We start from the raw sequence: 17,646 nt of genomic DNA on the forward strand, positions 1-17,646 counted from the left end.
ACTTTAAACTCTTGTTTATTTAGTACGCACATCCCGAAGCCCACTTTTCGGAAGCCCGAGCAAAAGCCCTTGTTCCTCAATAGAAAACTCAATTACGACGAACTCAAAAAGACATATAAAAACAGCTCGAATCTCAACTCGAAATCTTAATTAATCTAAATGAGACTTAAAGTCGAATCTTACTCAAATTCTACATCAAGAAGTGACTCAAATTCAAAGTTGTATCTAGAATTCTGCCTTTAATGTTTATTAAATGTGACTCAAACTCGAAGTCCAACTAGAAACTCAATGCTAACTATAACTTTAATTCTAAGCATAACTTATGACTATTCCATATTTAGTTATATTAAAACATCATTACGTAATGTCAAAACCATATTCAGTGAAGACAAAATATCATTAAGTAATAATAAAACAACATGAAGTTATATCAGAGTTCTATATAAGACAGCTGACCTTGAGCTGACCTGTGGCGTTCCATATTTATCATTATCTTTAAAATCTTATCTGGGCATCATATTATTATTAGTTTTATTCTTTCTTGCCATCTTTTTATATTACAATATAGGTTTATTCGTCTACTCAATGAATTGTATAGTCTTACTATCTCAATATACAAATCCTTGGTCTGTTTTACCATTTTATTATTTATTGTATATGCCCGGTCAATCTTCAAGCCCGGTACAATAATGGGGCGACATATTGCAGAGATTTAGGTACGAAAATAGTATTAAAGGAACGAAATGTCTCAAACCGATAAACTGGTTCCCGCACCTTCAAACAAACGAGAGCGAAGCGACGTAACTCCAGGGTAACAGTATTCATTTACAACCTTTCAAGGACACTTTTCGTAACACCATGGCTTCGAAGATTCCTCGTCTCTTTAGTTTGGTTGTAAAACGCCAGTTCTCCACAACTTTGGCTAAGAGAGGAGACCATGTAGAATTGCCAGTTCAGGTACATTTTAGCTCGTCAAACATAGGGAAGATGCTTTGACATTTTCAAGTTTAAACAAAAATGTAGTCTTGCCTCTTGTCTTGGTCAGACATTTTTGGTTGGAGATTATGTCACACATCCTAAATCAATGGGAAATCATATCCCGGGAAATGGTAAATTAAATTATGTGGCAAATATGTATAAAAAATGGGTAACAGATACGAAATATTAAAACTGAATAATTAACGGTATGGAACACCCCCTCCCCAAATGTAGTCCGAGATTATTCTGACGTCCGACGGCTGTTTTGCCAGACAAGCTGGGCCGTGGGACGTCAGAGCTTGTCCCATATCTAAAAGTGGATATTTGCCCACCCAAAATAGATGCGTTGCTTTATGGCTTCTGGAGCCGACTGAGGGCCTTGGCATTATATAAATCGGGCTTCAATCTCTTTATTTTTCATTTATCTCTTCATTTATGTAAGTTTCATCTACCTGCCAACCATTATTTTCTCATAATTAGACAGTTTTCATAGTAACCATAGATGCCAACCATTACGATTTTTCCGTAGTTTTTCCGATTTTACAATAAAAACTACGCTGTTACGGTCAAATTTGAATAGTTACGGATTCCCAGTCATCGCCGTTCAATTTTATAAAACGCGGATTTTCATCATTACTTTTCCGTCCTGGTCCGGTATTTAGAAAACGCCAATGTAATGCTTCCGGTTTCTCGGGAGTTATCAACCTATTGTTGGAAACTAACTGACTTTCGAAGAGGCAAACTTGCATTTTATGTAGTAGCTTTCCCCCTTTCTCTAAATCTTGACAAAACGAAAATGTACGAGTCTAGAACATCTGAACAATTAATGAATGGAATACATACTACAGACAACATGTTGAACGACAAATTTTAGTGCACATCATTTTGCAACCACTCGTCAGTAATTTTTATTGGTAAATGCAAGTTTATGAATGATTACTGAAAACTTTTCAAAAATACGAAAAATTTGATAGTTTGTTACTGATTGTGTCAAAAGGGGTTGGCATCTATGCGTAACTCTTTGATTTTAACATTTTGTCTTTCATTTTCAAAGATTATCACATGACCTCGAGAAAACAGTGCAAATGACCAAAATGTAACACCTCGTTCATTTACAATGCAAGTTACTTAAATGTCCGAGAGCTTCCGAATGTTATTGTGGTCGGAACTAAATGCTAACTACCGATCTCCTGTAAAGGAGGAAAAAAACGTGGTTGCTTCTAAATGTTAACCATTGATCTCCTATAAAGGAGGTAAAAAAATATGAATATTTGCATATTTGAGTCTCAAACTCTCTCATAACTTGACGTCGATTTGAAAGTGAAAGTCATAATGTTTAAATCGACGGGTCACTGTGAAAACTGTCTTATTATGAGAAAATAAAGGTTGGCCAGATACAACTCGGGTAAACAATGTAAATGTATGTTATATATTCCTGATTTATTTGTAGTCCCTTATTGGTATGGCCAGATACAACTCGGGTAAACAATGTAAATGTATGTTATATATTCCTGATTTATTTGTAGTCCCTTATTGGTATGGCCAGATACAACTCAGGTTAACAATGTACATGTATGATTTATTTGTAGTCCCTTATTGGTATGGCCAGATACAACTCAGGTAAACAATGTACATGTATGTTATATATTCCTGATTTATTTGTAGTCCCTTATTGGTATGGCCAGATACAACTCAGGTTAACAATGTACATGTATGATTTATTTGTAGTCCCTTATTGGTATGGCCAGATACAACTCAGGTAAACAATGTACATGTATGTTATATATTCCTGATTTATTTGTAGTCCCTTATTGGTATGGCCAGATACAACTCAGGTAAACAATGTACATTTTATGATTTATTTGTAGTCCCTTATTGGTATGGCCAGATACAACTCAGGTTAACAATGTACATTTTATGATTTATTTGTAGTCCCTTATTGGTATGGCCAGATTCAAAGGTTAACAATGTACATTTTATGATTTATTTGTAGTCCCTTATTGGTATGGCCAGATACAACTCAGGTTAACAATGTACATGTATGATTTATTTGTAGTCCCTTATTGGTATGGCCAGATTCAACGCAGGTTAACGATGTACATTTTATGATTTATTTGTAGTCCCTTATTGGTATGGCCAGATTCAAAGGTTAACAATGTACATTTTATGATTTATTTGTAGTCCCTTATTGGTATGGCCAGATACAACTCAGGTTAACAATGTACATTTTATGATTTATTTGTAGTCCCTTATTGGTATGGCCAGATACAACTCAGGTTAACAATGTACATTTTATGATTTATTTGTAGTCCCTTATTGGTATGGCCAGATACAACTCAGGTTAACAATGTACATTTTATGATTTATTTGTAGTCCCTTATTGGTATGGCCAGATACAACTCAGGTTAACAATGTACATTTTATGATTTATTTGTAGTCCCTTATTGGTATGGCCAGATACAACTCAGGTTAACAATGTACATTTTATGATTTATTTGTAGTCCCTTATTGGTATGGCCAGATACAACTCAGGTTAACAATGTACATTTTATGATTTATTTGTAGTCCCTTATTGGTATGGCCAGATACAACTCAGGTTAACAATGTACATTTTATGATTTATTTGTAGTCCCTTATTGGTATGGCCAGATACAACTCAGGTTAACAATGTACATTTTATGATTTATTTGTAGTCCCTTATTGGTATGGCCAGATACAACTCAGGTTAACAATGTACATTTTATGATTTATTTGTAGTCCCTTATTGGTATGGCCAGATACAACTCAGGTTAACAATGTACATTTTATGATTTATTTGTAGTCCCTTATTGGTATGGCCAGATACAACTCAGGTTAACAATGTACATTTTATGATTTATTTGTAGTCCCTTATTGGTATGGCCAGATACAACTCAGGTTAACAATGTACATTTTATGATTTATTTGTAGTCCCTTATTGGTATGGCCAGATACAACTCAGGTTAACAATGTACATTTTATGATTTATTTGTAGTCCCTTATTGGTATGGCCAGATACAACTCAGGTAAACAATGTACATGTATGTTATATATTCCTGATTTATTTGTAGTCCCTTATTGGTATGGCCAGATACAACTCAGGTTAACAATGTACATTTTATGATTTATTTGTAGTCCCTTATTGGTATGGCCAGATACAACTCAGGTTAACAATGTACATTTTATGATTTATTTGTAGTCCCTTATTGGTATGGCCAGATACAACTCAGGTTAACAATGTACATTTTATGATTTATTTGTAGTCCCTTATTGGTATGGCCAGATACAACTCAGGTAAACAATGTACATGTATGTTATATATTCCTGATTTATTTGTAGTCCCTTATTGGTATGGCCAGATACAACTCAGGTTAACAATGTACATTTTATGATTTATTTGTAGTCCCTTATTGGTATGGCCAGATACAACTCAGGTTAACAATGTACATTTTATGATTTATTTGTAGTCCCTTATTGGTATGGCCAGATACAACTCAGGTAAACAATGTACATGTATGTTATATATTCCTGATTTATTTGTAGTCCCTTATTGGTATGGCCAGATACAACTCAGGTTAACAATGTACATTTTATGATTTATTTGTAGTCCCTTATTGGTATGGCCAGATACAACTCAGGTAAACAATGTACATGTATGTTATATATTCCTGATTTATTTGTAGTCCCTTATTGGTATGGCCAGATACAACTCAGGTTAACAATGTACATTTTATGATTTATTTGTAGTCCCTTATTGGTATGGCCAGATACAACTCAGGTAAACAATGTACATGTATGTTATATATTCCTGATTTATTTGTAGTCCCTTATTGGTATGGCCAGATACAACTCGGGTAAACAATGTACATGTATGTTATATATTCCTGATTTATTTGTAGTCCCTTATTGGTATGGCCAGATACAACTCAGGTTAACAATGTACATTTTATGATTTATTTGTAGTCCCTTATTGGTATGGCCAGATTCAACTCAGGTTAACAATGTACATTTTATGATTTATTTGTAGTCCCTTATTGGTATGGCCAGATACAACTCAGGTTAACAATGTACATTTTATGATTTATTTGTAGTCCCTTATTGGTATGGCCAGATACAACTCAGGTAAACAATGTACATGTATGTTATATATTCCTGATTTATTTGTAGTCCCTTATTGGTATGGCCAGATACAACTCAGGTTAACAATGTACATTTTATGATTTATTTGTAGTCCCTTATTGGTATGGCCAGATTCAACTCAGGTTAACAATGTACATTTTATGATTTATTTGTAGTCCCTTATTGGTATGGCCAGATACAACTCAGGTTAACAATGTACATTTTATGATTTATTTGTAGTCCCTTATTGGTATGGCCAGATACAACTCAGGTTAACAATGTACATTTTATGATTTATTTGTAGTCCCTTATTGGTATGGCCAGATACAACTCAGGTTAACAATGTACATTTTATGATTTATTTGTAGTCCCTTATTGGTATGGCCAGATTCAACTCAGGTTAACAATGTACATTTTATGATTTATTTGTAGTCCCTTATTGGTATGGCCAGATACAACTCAGGTTAACAATGTACATTTTATGATTTATTTGTAGTCCCTTATTGGTATGGCCAGATACAACTCAGGTTAACAATGTACATTTTATGATTTATTTGTAGTCCCTTATTGGTATGGCCAGATACAACTCAGGTTAACAATGTACATTTTATGATTTATTTGTAGTCCCTTATTGGTATGGCCAGATACAACTCAGGTTAACAATGTACATTTTATGATTTATTTGTAGTCCCTTATTGGTATGGCCAGATACAACTCAGGTTAACAATGTACATTTTATGATTTATTTGTAGTCCCTTATTGGTATGGCCAGATACAACTCAGGTAAACAATGTACATGTATGTTATATATTCCTGATTTATTTGTAGTCCCTTATTGGTATGGCCAGATACAACTCAGGTTAACAATGTACATTTTATGATTTATTTGTAGTCCCTTATTGGTATGGCCAGATACAACTCAGGTTAACAATGTACATTTTATGATTTATTTGTAGTCCCTTATTGGTATGGCCAGATACAACTCAGGTAAACAATGTACATGTATGTTATATATTCCTGATTTATTTGTAGTCCCTTATTGGTATGGCCAGATACAACTCAGGTTAACAATGTACATTTTATGATTTATTTGTAGTCCCTTATTGGTATGGCCAGATACAACTCAGGTAAACAATGTACATGTATGTTATATATTCCTGATTTATTTGTAGTCCCTTATTGGTATGGCCAGATACAACTCAGGTTAACAATGTACATTTTATGATTTATTTGTAGTCCCTTATTGGTATGGCCAGATACAACTCAGGTAAACAATGTACATGTATGTTATATATTCCTGATTTATTTGTAGTCCCTTATTGGTATGGCCAGATACAACTCGGGTAAACAATGTACATGTATGTTATATATTCCTGATTTATTTGTAGTCCCTTATTGGTATGGCCAGATACAACTCAGGTTAACAATGTACATTTTATGATTTATTTGTAGTCCCTTATTGGTATGGCCAGATTCAACTCAGGTTAACAATGTACATTTTATGATTTATTTGTAGTCCCTTATTGGTATGGCCAGATACAACTCAGGTTAACAATGTACATTTTATGATTTATTTGTAGTCCCTTATTGGTATGGCCAGATACAACTCAGGTAAACAATGTACATGTATGTTATATATTCCTGATTTATTTGTAGTCCCTTATTGGTATGGCCAGATACAACTCAGGTTAACAATGTACATTTTATGATTTATTTGTAGTCCCTTATTGGTATGGCCAGATTCAACTCAGGTTAACAATGTACATTTTATGATTTATTTGTAGTCCCTTATTGGTATGGCCAGATACAACTCAGGTTAACAATGTACATTTTATGATTTATTTGTAGTCCCTTATTGGTATGGCCAGATACAACTCAGGTTAACAATGTACATTTTATGATTTATTTGTAGTCCCTTATTGGTATGGCCAGATACAACTCAGGTTAACAATGTACATTTTATGATTTATTTGTAGTCCCTTATTGGTATGGCCAGATACAACTCAGGTTAACAATGTACATTTTATGATTTATTTGTAGTCCCTTATTGGTATGGCCAGATACAACTCAGGTTAACAATGTACATTTTATGATTTATTTGTAGTCCCTTATTGGTATGGCCAGATACAACTCAGGTTAACAATGTACATTTTATGATTTATTTGTAGTCCCTTATTGGTATGGCCAGATACAACTCAGGTTAACAATGTACATTTTATGATTTATTTGTAGTCCCTTATTGGTATGGCCAGATACAACTCAGGTTAACAATGTACATTTTATGATTTATTTGTAGTCCCTTATTGGTATGGCCAGATACAACTCAGGTTAACAATGTACATGTATGATTTATTTGTAGTCCCTTATTGGTATGGCCAGATACAACTCAGGTTAACAATGTACATTTTATGATTTATTTGTAGTCCCTTATTGGTATGGCCAGATACAACTCAGGTTAACAATGTACATTTTATGATTTATTTGTAGTCCCTTATTGGTATGGCCAGATACAACTCAGGTTAACAATGTACATTTTATGATTTATTTGTAGTCCCTTATTGGTATGGCCAGATACAACTCAGGTTAACAATGTACATTTTATGATTTATTTGTAGTCCCTTATTGGTATGGCCAGATACAACTCAGGTTAACAATGTACATGTATGATTTATTTGTAGTCCCTTATTGGTATGGCCAGATACAACTCAGGTTAACAATGTACATTTTATGATTTATTTGTAGTCCCTTATTGGTATGGCCAGATACAACTCAGGTTAACAATGTACATTTTATGATTTATTTGTAGTCCCTTATTGGTATGGCCAGATACAACTCAGGTTAACAATGTACATTTTATGATTTATTTGTAGTCCCTTATTGGTATGGCCAGATACAACTCAGGTTAACAATGTACATTTTATGATTTATTTGTAGTCCCTTATTGGTATGGCCAGATACAACTCAGGTTAACAATGTACATTTTATGATTTATTTGTAGTCCCTTATTGGTATGGCCAGATACAACTCAGGTAAACAATGTACATGTATGTTATATATTCCTGATTTATTTGTAGTCCCTTATTGGTATGGCCAGATACAACTCAGGTTAACAATGTACATTTTATGATTTATTTGTAGTCCCTTATTGGTATGGCCAGATACAACTCAGGTTAACAATGTACATTTTATGATTTATTTGTAGTCCCTTATTGGTATGGCCAGATACAACTCAGGTAAACAATGTACATGTATGTTATATATTCCTGATTTATTTGTAGTCCCTTATTGGTATGGCCAGATACAACTCAGGTTAACAATGTACATTTTATGATTTATTTGTAGTCCCTTATTGGTATGGCCAGATACAACTCAGGTAAACAATGTACATGTATGTTATATATTCCTGATTTATTTGTAGTCCCTTATTGGTATGGCCAGATACAACTCAGGTTAACAATGTACATTTTATGATTTATTTGTAGTCCCTTATTGGTATGGCCAGATACAACTCAGGTAAACAATGTACATGTATGTTATATATTCCTGATTTATTTGTAGTCCCTTATTGGTATGGCCAGATACAACTCGGGTAAACAATGTACATGTATGTTATATATTCCTGATTTATTTGTAGTCCCTTATTGGTATGGCCAGATACAACTCAGGTTAACAATGTACATTTTATGATTTATTTGTAGTCCCTTATTGGTATGGCCAGATTCAACTCAGGTTAACAATGTACATTTTATGATTTATTTGTAGTCCCTTATTGGTATGGCCAGATACAACTCAGGTTAACAATGTACATTTTATGATTTATTTGTAGTCCCTTATTGGTATGGCCAGATACAACTCAGGTAAACAATGTACATGTATGTTATATATTCCTGATTTATTTGTAGTCCCTTATTGGTATGGCCAGATACAACTCAGGTTAACAATGTACATTTTATGATTTATTTGTAGTCCCTTATTGGTATGGCCAGATTCAACTCAGGTTAACAATGTACATTTTATGATTTATTTGTAGTCCCTTATTGGTATGGCCAGATACAACTCAGGTTAACAATGTACATTTTATGATTTATTTGTAGTCCCTTATTGGTATGGCCAGATACAACTCAGGTTAACAATGTACATTTTATGATTTATTTGTAGTCCCTTATTGGTATGGCCAGATACAACTCAGGTTAACAATGTACATTTTATGATTTATTTGTAGTCCCTTATTGGTATGGCCAGATACAACTCAGGTTAACAATGTACATTTTATGATTTATTTGTAGTCCCTTATTGGTATGGCCAGATACAACTCAGGTTAACAATGTACATTTTATGATTTATTTGTAGTCCCTTATTGGTATGGCCAGATACAACTCAGGTTAACAATGTACATTTTATGATTTATTTGTAGTCCCTTATTGGTATGGCCAGATACAACTCAGGTTAACAATGTACATTTTATGATTTATTTGTAGTCCCTTATTGGTATGGCCAGATACAACTCAGGTTAACAATGTACATTTTATGATTTATTTGTAGTCCCTTATTGGTATGGCCAGATACAACTCAGGTTAACAATGTACATGTATGATTTATTTGTAGTCCCTTATTGGTATGGCCAGATACAACTCAGGTTAACAATGTACATTTTATGATTTATTTGTAGTCCCTTATTGGTATGGCCAGATACAACTCAGGTTAACAATGTACATTTTATGATTTATTTGTAGTCCCTTATTGGTATGGCCAGATACAACTCAGGTTAACAATGTACATTTTATGATTTATTTGTAGTCCCTTATTGGTATGGCCAGATACAACTCAGGTTAACAATGTACATTTTATGATTTATTTGTAGTCCCTTATTGGTATGGCCAGATACAACTCAGGTTAACAATGTACATGTATGATTTATTTGTAGTCCCTTATTGGTATGGCCAGATACAACTCAGGTTAACAATGTACATTTTATGATTTATTTGTAGTCCCTTATTGGTATGGCCAGATACAACTCAGGTTAACAATGTACATTTTATGATTTATTTGTAGTCCCTTATTGGTATGGCCAGATACAACTCAGGTTAACAATGTACATTTTATGATTTATTTGTAGTCCCTTATTGGTATGGCCAGATACAACTCAGGTTAACAATGTACATTTTATGATTTATTTGTAGTCCCTTATTGGTATGGCCAGATACAACTCAGGTTAACAATGTACATTTTATGATTTATTTGTAGTCCCTTATTGGTATGGCCAGATTCAACTCAGGTTAACAATGTACATTTTATGATTTATTTGTAGTCCCTTATTGGTATGGCCAGATACAACTCAGGTTAACAATGTACATTTTATGATTTATTTGTAGTCCCTTATTGGTATGGCCAGATACAACTCAGGTTAACAATGTACATTTTATGATTTATTTGTAGTCCCTTATTGGTATGGCCAGATACAACTCAGGTTAACAATGTACATTTTATGATTTATTTGTAGTCCCTTATTGGTATGGCCAGATACAACTCAGGTTAACAATGTACATTTTATGATTTATTTGTAGTCCCTTATTGGTATGGCCAGATACAACTCAGGTAAACAATGTACATGTATGTTATATATTCCTGATTTATTTGTAGTCCCTTATTGGTATGGCCAGATACAACTCAGGTTAACAATGTACATTTTATGATTTATTTGTAGTCCCTTATTGGTATGGCCAGATACAACTCAGGTTAACAATGTACATTTTATGATTTATTTGTAGTCCCTTATTGGTATGGCCAGATACAACTCAGGTTAACAATGTACATTTTATGATTTATTTGTAGTCCCTTATTGGTATGGCCAGATACAACTCAGGTTAACAATGTACATTTTATGATTTATTTGTAGTCCCTTATTGGTATGGCCAGATACAACTCAGGTTAACAATGTACATTTTATGATTTATTTGTAGTCCCTTATTGGTATGGCCAGATACAACTCAGGTTAACAATGTACATTTTATGATTTATTTGTAGTCCCTTATTGGTATGGCCAGATACAACTCAGGTTAACAATGTACATTTTATGATTTATTTGTAGTCCCTTATTGGTATGGCCAGATACAACTCAGGTTAACAATGTACATTTTATGATTTATTTGTAGTCCCTTATTGGTATGGCCAGATACAACTCAGGTTAACAATGTACATTTTATGATTTATTTGTAGTCCCTTATTGGTATGGCCAGATACAACTCAGGTTAACAATGTACATTTTATGATTTATTTGTAGTCCCTTATTGGTATGGCCAGATACAACTCAGGTTAACAATGTACATTTTATGATTTATTTGTAGTCCCTTATTGGTATGGCCAGATACAACTCAGGTTAACAATGTACATTTTATGATTTATTTGTAGTCCCTTATTGGTATGGCCAGATACAACTCAGGTTAACAATGTACATTTTATGATTTATTTGTAGTCCCTTATTGGTATGGCCAGATTCAAAGGTTAACAATGTACATTTTATGATTTATTTGTAGTCCCTTATTGGTATGGCCAGATACAACTCAGGTTAACAATGTACATGTATGATTTATTTGTAGTCCCTTATTGGTATGGCCAGATTCAACGCAGGTTAACGATGTACATTTTATGATTTATTTGTAGTCCCTTATTGGTATGGCCAGATTCAAAGGTTAACAATGTACATTTTATGATTTATTTGTAGTCCCTTATTGGTATGGCCAGATACAACTCAGGTTAACAATGTACATTTTATGATTTATTTGTAGTCCCTTATTGGTATGGCCAGATACAACTCAGGTTAACAATGTACATGTATGATTTATTTGTAGTCCCTTATTGGTATGGCCAGATACAACTCAGGTTAACAATGTACATTTTATGATTTATTTGTAGTCCCTTATTGGTATGGCCAGATACAACTCAGGTTAACAATGTACATTTTATGATTTATTTGTAGTCCCTTATTGGTATGGCCAGATACAACTCAGGTTAACAATGTACATTTTATGATTTATTTGTAGTCCCTTATTGGTATGGCCAGATACAACTCAGGTTAACAATGTACATTTTATGATTTATTTGTAGTCCCTTATTGGTATGGCCAGATACAACTCAGGTTAACAATGTACATTTTATGATTTATTTGTAGTCCCTTATTGGTATGGCCAGATTCAACTCAGGTTAACAATGTACATTTTATGATTTATTTGTAGTCCCTTATTGGTATGGCCAGATACAACTCAGGTTAACAATGTACATTTTATGATTTATTTGTAGTCCCTTATTGGTATGGCCAGATACAACTCAGGTTAACAATGTACATTTTATGATTTATTTGTAGTCCCTTATTGGTATGGCCAGATACAACTCAGGTTAACAATGTACATTTTATGATTTATTTGTAGTCCCTTATTGGTATGGCCAGATACAACTCAGGTTAACAATGTACATTTTATGATTTATTTGTAGTCCCTTATTGGTATGGCCAGATACAACTCAGGTAAACAATGTACATGTATGTTATATATTCCTGATTTATTTGTAGTCCCTTATTGGTATGGCCAGATACAACTCAGGTTAACAATGTACATTTTATGATTTATTTGTAGTCCCTTATTGGTATGGCCAGATACAACTCAGGTTAACAATGTACATTTTATGATTTATTTGTAGTCCCTTATTGGTATGGCCAGATACAACTCAGGTTAACAATGTACATTTTATGATTTATTTGTAGTCCCTTATTGGTATGGCCAGATACAACTCAGGTTAACAATGTACATTTTATGATTTATTTGTAGTCCCTTATTGGTATGGCCAGATACAACTCAGGTTAACAATGTACATTTTATGATTTATTTGTAGTCCCTTATTGGTATGGCCAGATACAACTCAGGTTAACAATGTACATTTTATGATTTATTTGTAGTCCCTTATTGGTATGGCCAGATACAACTCAGGTTAACAATGTACATTTTATGATTTATTTGTAGTCCCTTATTGGTATGGCCAGATACAACTCAGGTTAACAATGTACATTTTATGATTTATTTGTAGTCCCTTATTGGTATGGCCAGATACAACTCAGGTTAACAATGTACATTTTATGATTTATTTGTAGTCCCTTATTGGTATGGCCAGATACAACTCAGGTTAACAATGTACATTTTATGATTTATTTGTAGTCCCTTATTGGTATGGCCAGATACAACTCAGGTTAACAATGTACATTTTATGATTTATTTGTAGTCCCTTATTGGTATGGCCAGATACAACTCAGGTTAACAATGTACATTTTATGATTTATTTGTAGTCCCTTATTGGTATGGCCAGATACAACTCAGGTTAACAATGTACATTTTATGATTTATTTGTAGTCCCTTATTGGTATGGCCAGATACAACTCAGGTTAACAATGTACATTTTATGATTTATTTGTAGTCCCTAATTGGTATGGCCAGATACAACGCAGGTTAACAATGTACATTTTATGATTTATTTGTAGTCCCTTATTGGTATGGCCAGATACAACTCAGGTTAACAATGTACATTTTATGATTTATTTGTAGTCCCTTATTGGTATGGCCAGATACAACTCAGGTTAACAATGTACATTTTATGATTTATTTGTAGTCCCTTATTGGTATGGCCAGATACAACTCAGGTTAACAATGTACATTTTATGATTTATTTGTAGTCCCTTATTGGTATGGCCAGATACAACTCAGGTTAACAATGTACATTTTATGATTTATTTGTAGTCCCTTATTGGTATGGCCAGATACAACTCAGGTTAACAATGTACATTTTATGATTTATTTGTAGTCCCTTATTGGTATGGCCAGATACAACTCAGGTTAACAATGTACATTTTATGATTTATTTGTAGTCCCTTATTGGTATGGCCAGATACAACTCAGGTTAACAATGTACATTTTATGATTTATTTGTAGTCCCTTATTGGTATGGCCAGATTCAACTCAGGTAAACAATGTACATGTATGATTTATTTGTAGTCCCTTATTGGTATGGCCAGATACAACTCAGGTTAACAATGTACATTTTATGATTTATTTGTAGTCCCTTATTGGTATGGCCAGATACAACTCAGGTTAACAATGTACATGTATGATTTATTTGTAGTCCCTTATTGGTATGGCCAGATACAACTCAGGTTAACAATGTACATTTTATGATTTATTTGTAGTCCCTTATTGGTATGGCCAGATTCAACTCAGGTTAACAATGTACATGTATGATTTATTTGTAGTCCCTTATTGGTATGGCCAGATACAACTCAGGTTAACAATGTACATTTTATGATTTATTTGTAGTCCCTTATTGGTATGGCCAGATACAACTCAGGTTAACAATGTACATTTTATGATTTATTTGTAGTCCCTTATTGGTATGGCCAGATACAACTCAGGTTAACAATGTACATTTTATGATTTATTTGTAGTCCCTTATTGGTATGGCCAGATACAACTCAGGTTAACAATGTACATGTATGATTTATTTGTAGTCCCTTATTGGTATGGCCAGATACAACTCAGGTTAACAATGTACATTTTATGATTTATTTGTAGTCCCTTATTGGTATGGCCAGATACAACTCAGGTTAACAATGTACATTTTATGATTTATTTGTAGTCCCTTATTGGTATGGCCAGATACAACTCAGGTTAACAATGTACATTTTATGATTTATTTGTAGTCCCTTATTGGTATGGCCAGATACAACTCAGGTTAACAATGTACATTTTATGATTTATTTGTAGTCCCTTATTGGTATGGCCAGATACAACTCAGGTTAACAATGTACATTTTATGATTTATTTGTAGTCCCTTATTGGTATGGCCAGATACAACTCAGGTTAACAATGTACATTTTATGATTTATTTGTAGTCCCTTATTGGTATGGCCAGATACAACTCAGGTTAACAATGTACATTTTATGATTTATTTGTAGTCCCTTATTGGTATGGCCAGATACAACTCAGGTTAACAATGTACATTTTATGATTTATTTGTAGTCCCTTATTGGTATGGCCAGATACAACTCAGGTTAACAATGTACATTTTATGATTTATTTGTAGTCCCTTATTGGTATGGCCAGATTCAACGCAGGAAAAAGATGGCAAAGAAATTGGTTCACCTTCTGGTATGTTTTATTCTGGATCTCTGCCTGTGATTTACCTTTCTGGTTCCAGAGAAGAGCTGCAATGTACCAGGGTTGATTTAAGGTCAGTATTTGCCTTTTTAAATATATTCATTTTTTATAAGCCTGTCGTCTTTTAGACGGGACGTATTATGGTATACCCTTGTCTGTCTGTCTGTCCATCCGTTGTCCACACTTAGGACAATAACTCAAAAACTCTTTCACCAATTTCCATGAAACTTAAGTGAATTGTTTATGTCTATTAACGTAAGCTCCCTTTCGGTTTTTTAAAATTTTTATAAATTTCAGATTTTTAGTTTTGGATTTATCATGTTTATGGGGTTTTATTAAAAAAAAAGTGGGATTTTTAACACTTTGGACAATAACTCAAAAAGGCTTTTACCAATGTCCATGAAACTTTGAGGAATTGTATATATCTATTGACGTAAGCTCCCTTTTGTTTTTTTTGAAATTCAGATTTTAAGTTTAAGATTTATGGGGCTTTATTCATAAAAAAGTGGGGATTTTCAACACTTCCGACAATAACTCAAAAAGGCTTTCACCAATGTCCATGAAACTTTGGTGAATTGTTTATATCTATTGATGTAAGCTCCCTTTCAATTTTTATAAATTTCAGATTTTAAGTTTTGGATTTATGGGGCTTTATTCATAAAAAAAGTGGGATTTTTAGCACTTCGGACAATAACTCAAAAAGGCTTTCACCAATGTCCATGAAACTTAAGTGAATTGTTTATATCTATTAATGTAAGCTCCCTTTCAATTTTTTATAAATTTCAGATTTTACATTTTCCGTGTTATGAATTTTTATGCTTAAAAAAGGGGGGATTTTCCAATTTTGGGACAATAACTAACACTTCAAAAAATTTTATGCAACTTTGATAGATTGTTTATATCTATGTCATAAGCTCCCTTTCCATTTTTATAAATGTTAAAAGAGCAATGGGCGTATCATGTGCTAAAGCGCAGCCCTTTATTACCCTCTGGTGTCTCTTCCAATCAAAATTGTTCCCACTCTTATAAAGGCATCACGAAAACAGTAAACAACACGTCTACTACAATTTTGTTATTTAGAGTATAAAGTGAAAATATGGATTATAGCCCCCCAAAATAAGAAGAATTCCTTTCATCTGTACAGAGAGTTTCAATCAAAATACATTGAGTGTAATTAAACAGATATATCGTGTTATGGAGGGGTATTTGCGAAAAATACCAGTCTTGGGACCAAATTTCCCTTTACAGGTCTTTTTTGCAAATACCCCTCCATAACGGCATTACATGATTTATTCGAATGCATTTTATAATATAAAAAAAAAGAAGTGGTGTGATTGCCAATGAGACAACTGTCCACAAGAGACCAAAATGACACAGAAATTAACAAATATAGGTCACTTTACTACCTTCAACATTGAGCAAAGCCCATACTGCATAGTCAGCTATAAAAGGCCCCTAAATGACAATGTAAAACAATTCAAATGAGAAAACTAACGGCCTTATTTATGTAAGCCTGTCACATTTTTTTTTCAATGCCTTATCTTAAAAAAGATTTATGATTATCATAGGATTATTGCTTAAAACTTATACTTCATGTACCTTTTGGTATTGATTCAAAATAATATTTTAGAGTTATTGAATAGTTTGTAAAAAATAAAAAAAGTGGGGTATCATATGATATGTCACGCTATATCGTAAAAAAAGATTCATGATTATTGCTTAAAACTTTACACACTTCTTAATTATAATTGTCTACAGATCTGTATAATATTTGGTGATGATTCATAATGCAAGTCAGTAATTTTTTAACATGTTTAAATCATAAATTTATTTCCTTTATTTTTTCAGAATGCAGAGTTTTAATTGGAAGAGTCAAGACAGAACTTTATAGAGAATGAACATGATGAATGGAACATTTTATTTTAATGTTGACTTTGATAGATTGTATAAATAATAAAACAAAAAAGTTGTAATCTTGTTTTAACACCTTGATTTTTCTGTCACAAGTAAGACTCAGAATTCAGTGGCTATCTGACACTGGTATAACACTATCAATCATCGGGACAATTACTCTTTATCAGGACAACATTAGCATTCACTAGGAATTATCCATAATCAGGATAACTTCTTTTCACTGGGATAACACCATCAAACAAGAGAGCCGTGGTGTAGTGGTTAGTGCATCGGACTACTAACACAAAGGTTCCTGGTTCGATTCCCGTTTGGGATGAAAATTTCAGGAACTCAATTTTCGGCTCTCCCTTGACACCATTTGCGAGTATGATCTTGAGGAAACGATGATAGTCCGTCGGACGGGAACGATAAATGGCTGGCCCG

The 17,646-nt window shown here is 33.2% G+C and overlaps 1 long non-coding RNA gene across 1 annotated transcript; it reads left to right on the forward strand.

Moving 5' to 3' along the window:
• The first annotated feature begins 754 nt into the window (after window positions 1-754).
• Window positions 755-17,282, forward strand: LOC134718440 (uncharacterized). Its single transcript, XR_010107383.1, has 3 exons — window positions 755-957; window positions 15,236-15,382; window positions 17,158-17,282. It is a non-coding gene; the product is annotated as an uncharacterized LOC134718440 (long non-coding RNA).
• The last annotated feature ends 364 nt before the right edge of the window (window positions 17,283-17,646 follow it).

The sequence above is a fragment of the Mytilus trossulus genome, chromosome 5, assembly GCF_036588685.1.
Source record: "Mytilus trossulus isolate FHL-02 chromosome 5, PNRI_Mtr1.1.1.hap1, whole genome shotgun sequence".
NCBI lineage: Eukaryota > Metazoa > Mollusca > Bivalvia > Mytilida > Mytilidae > Mytilus > Mytilus trossulus.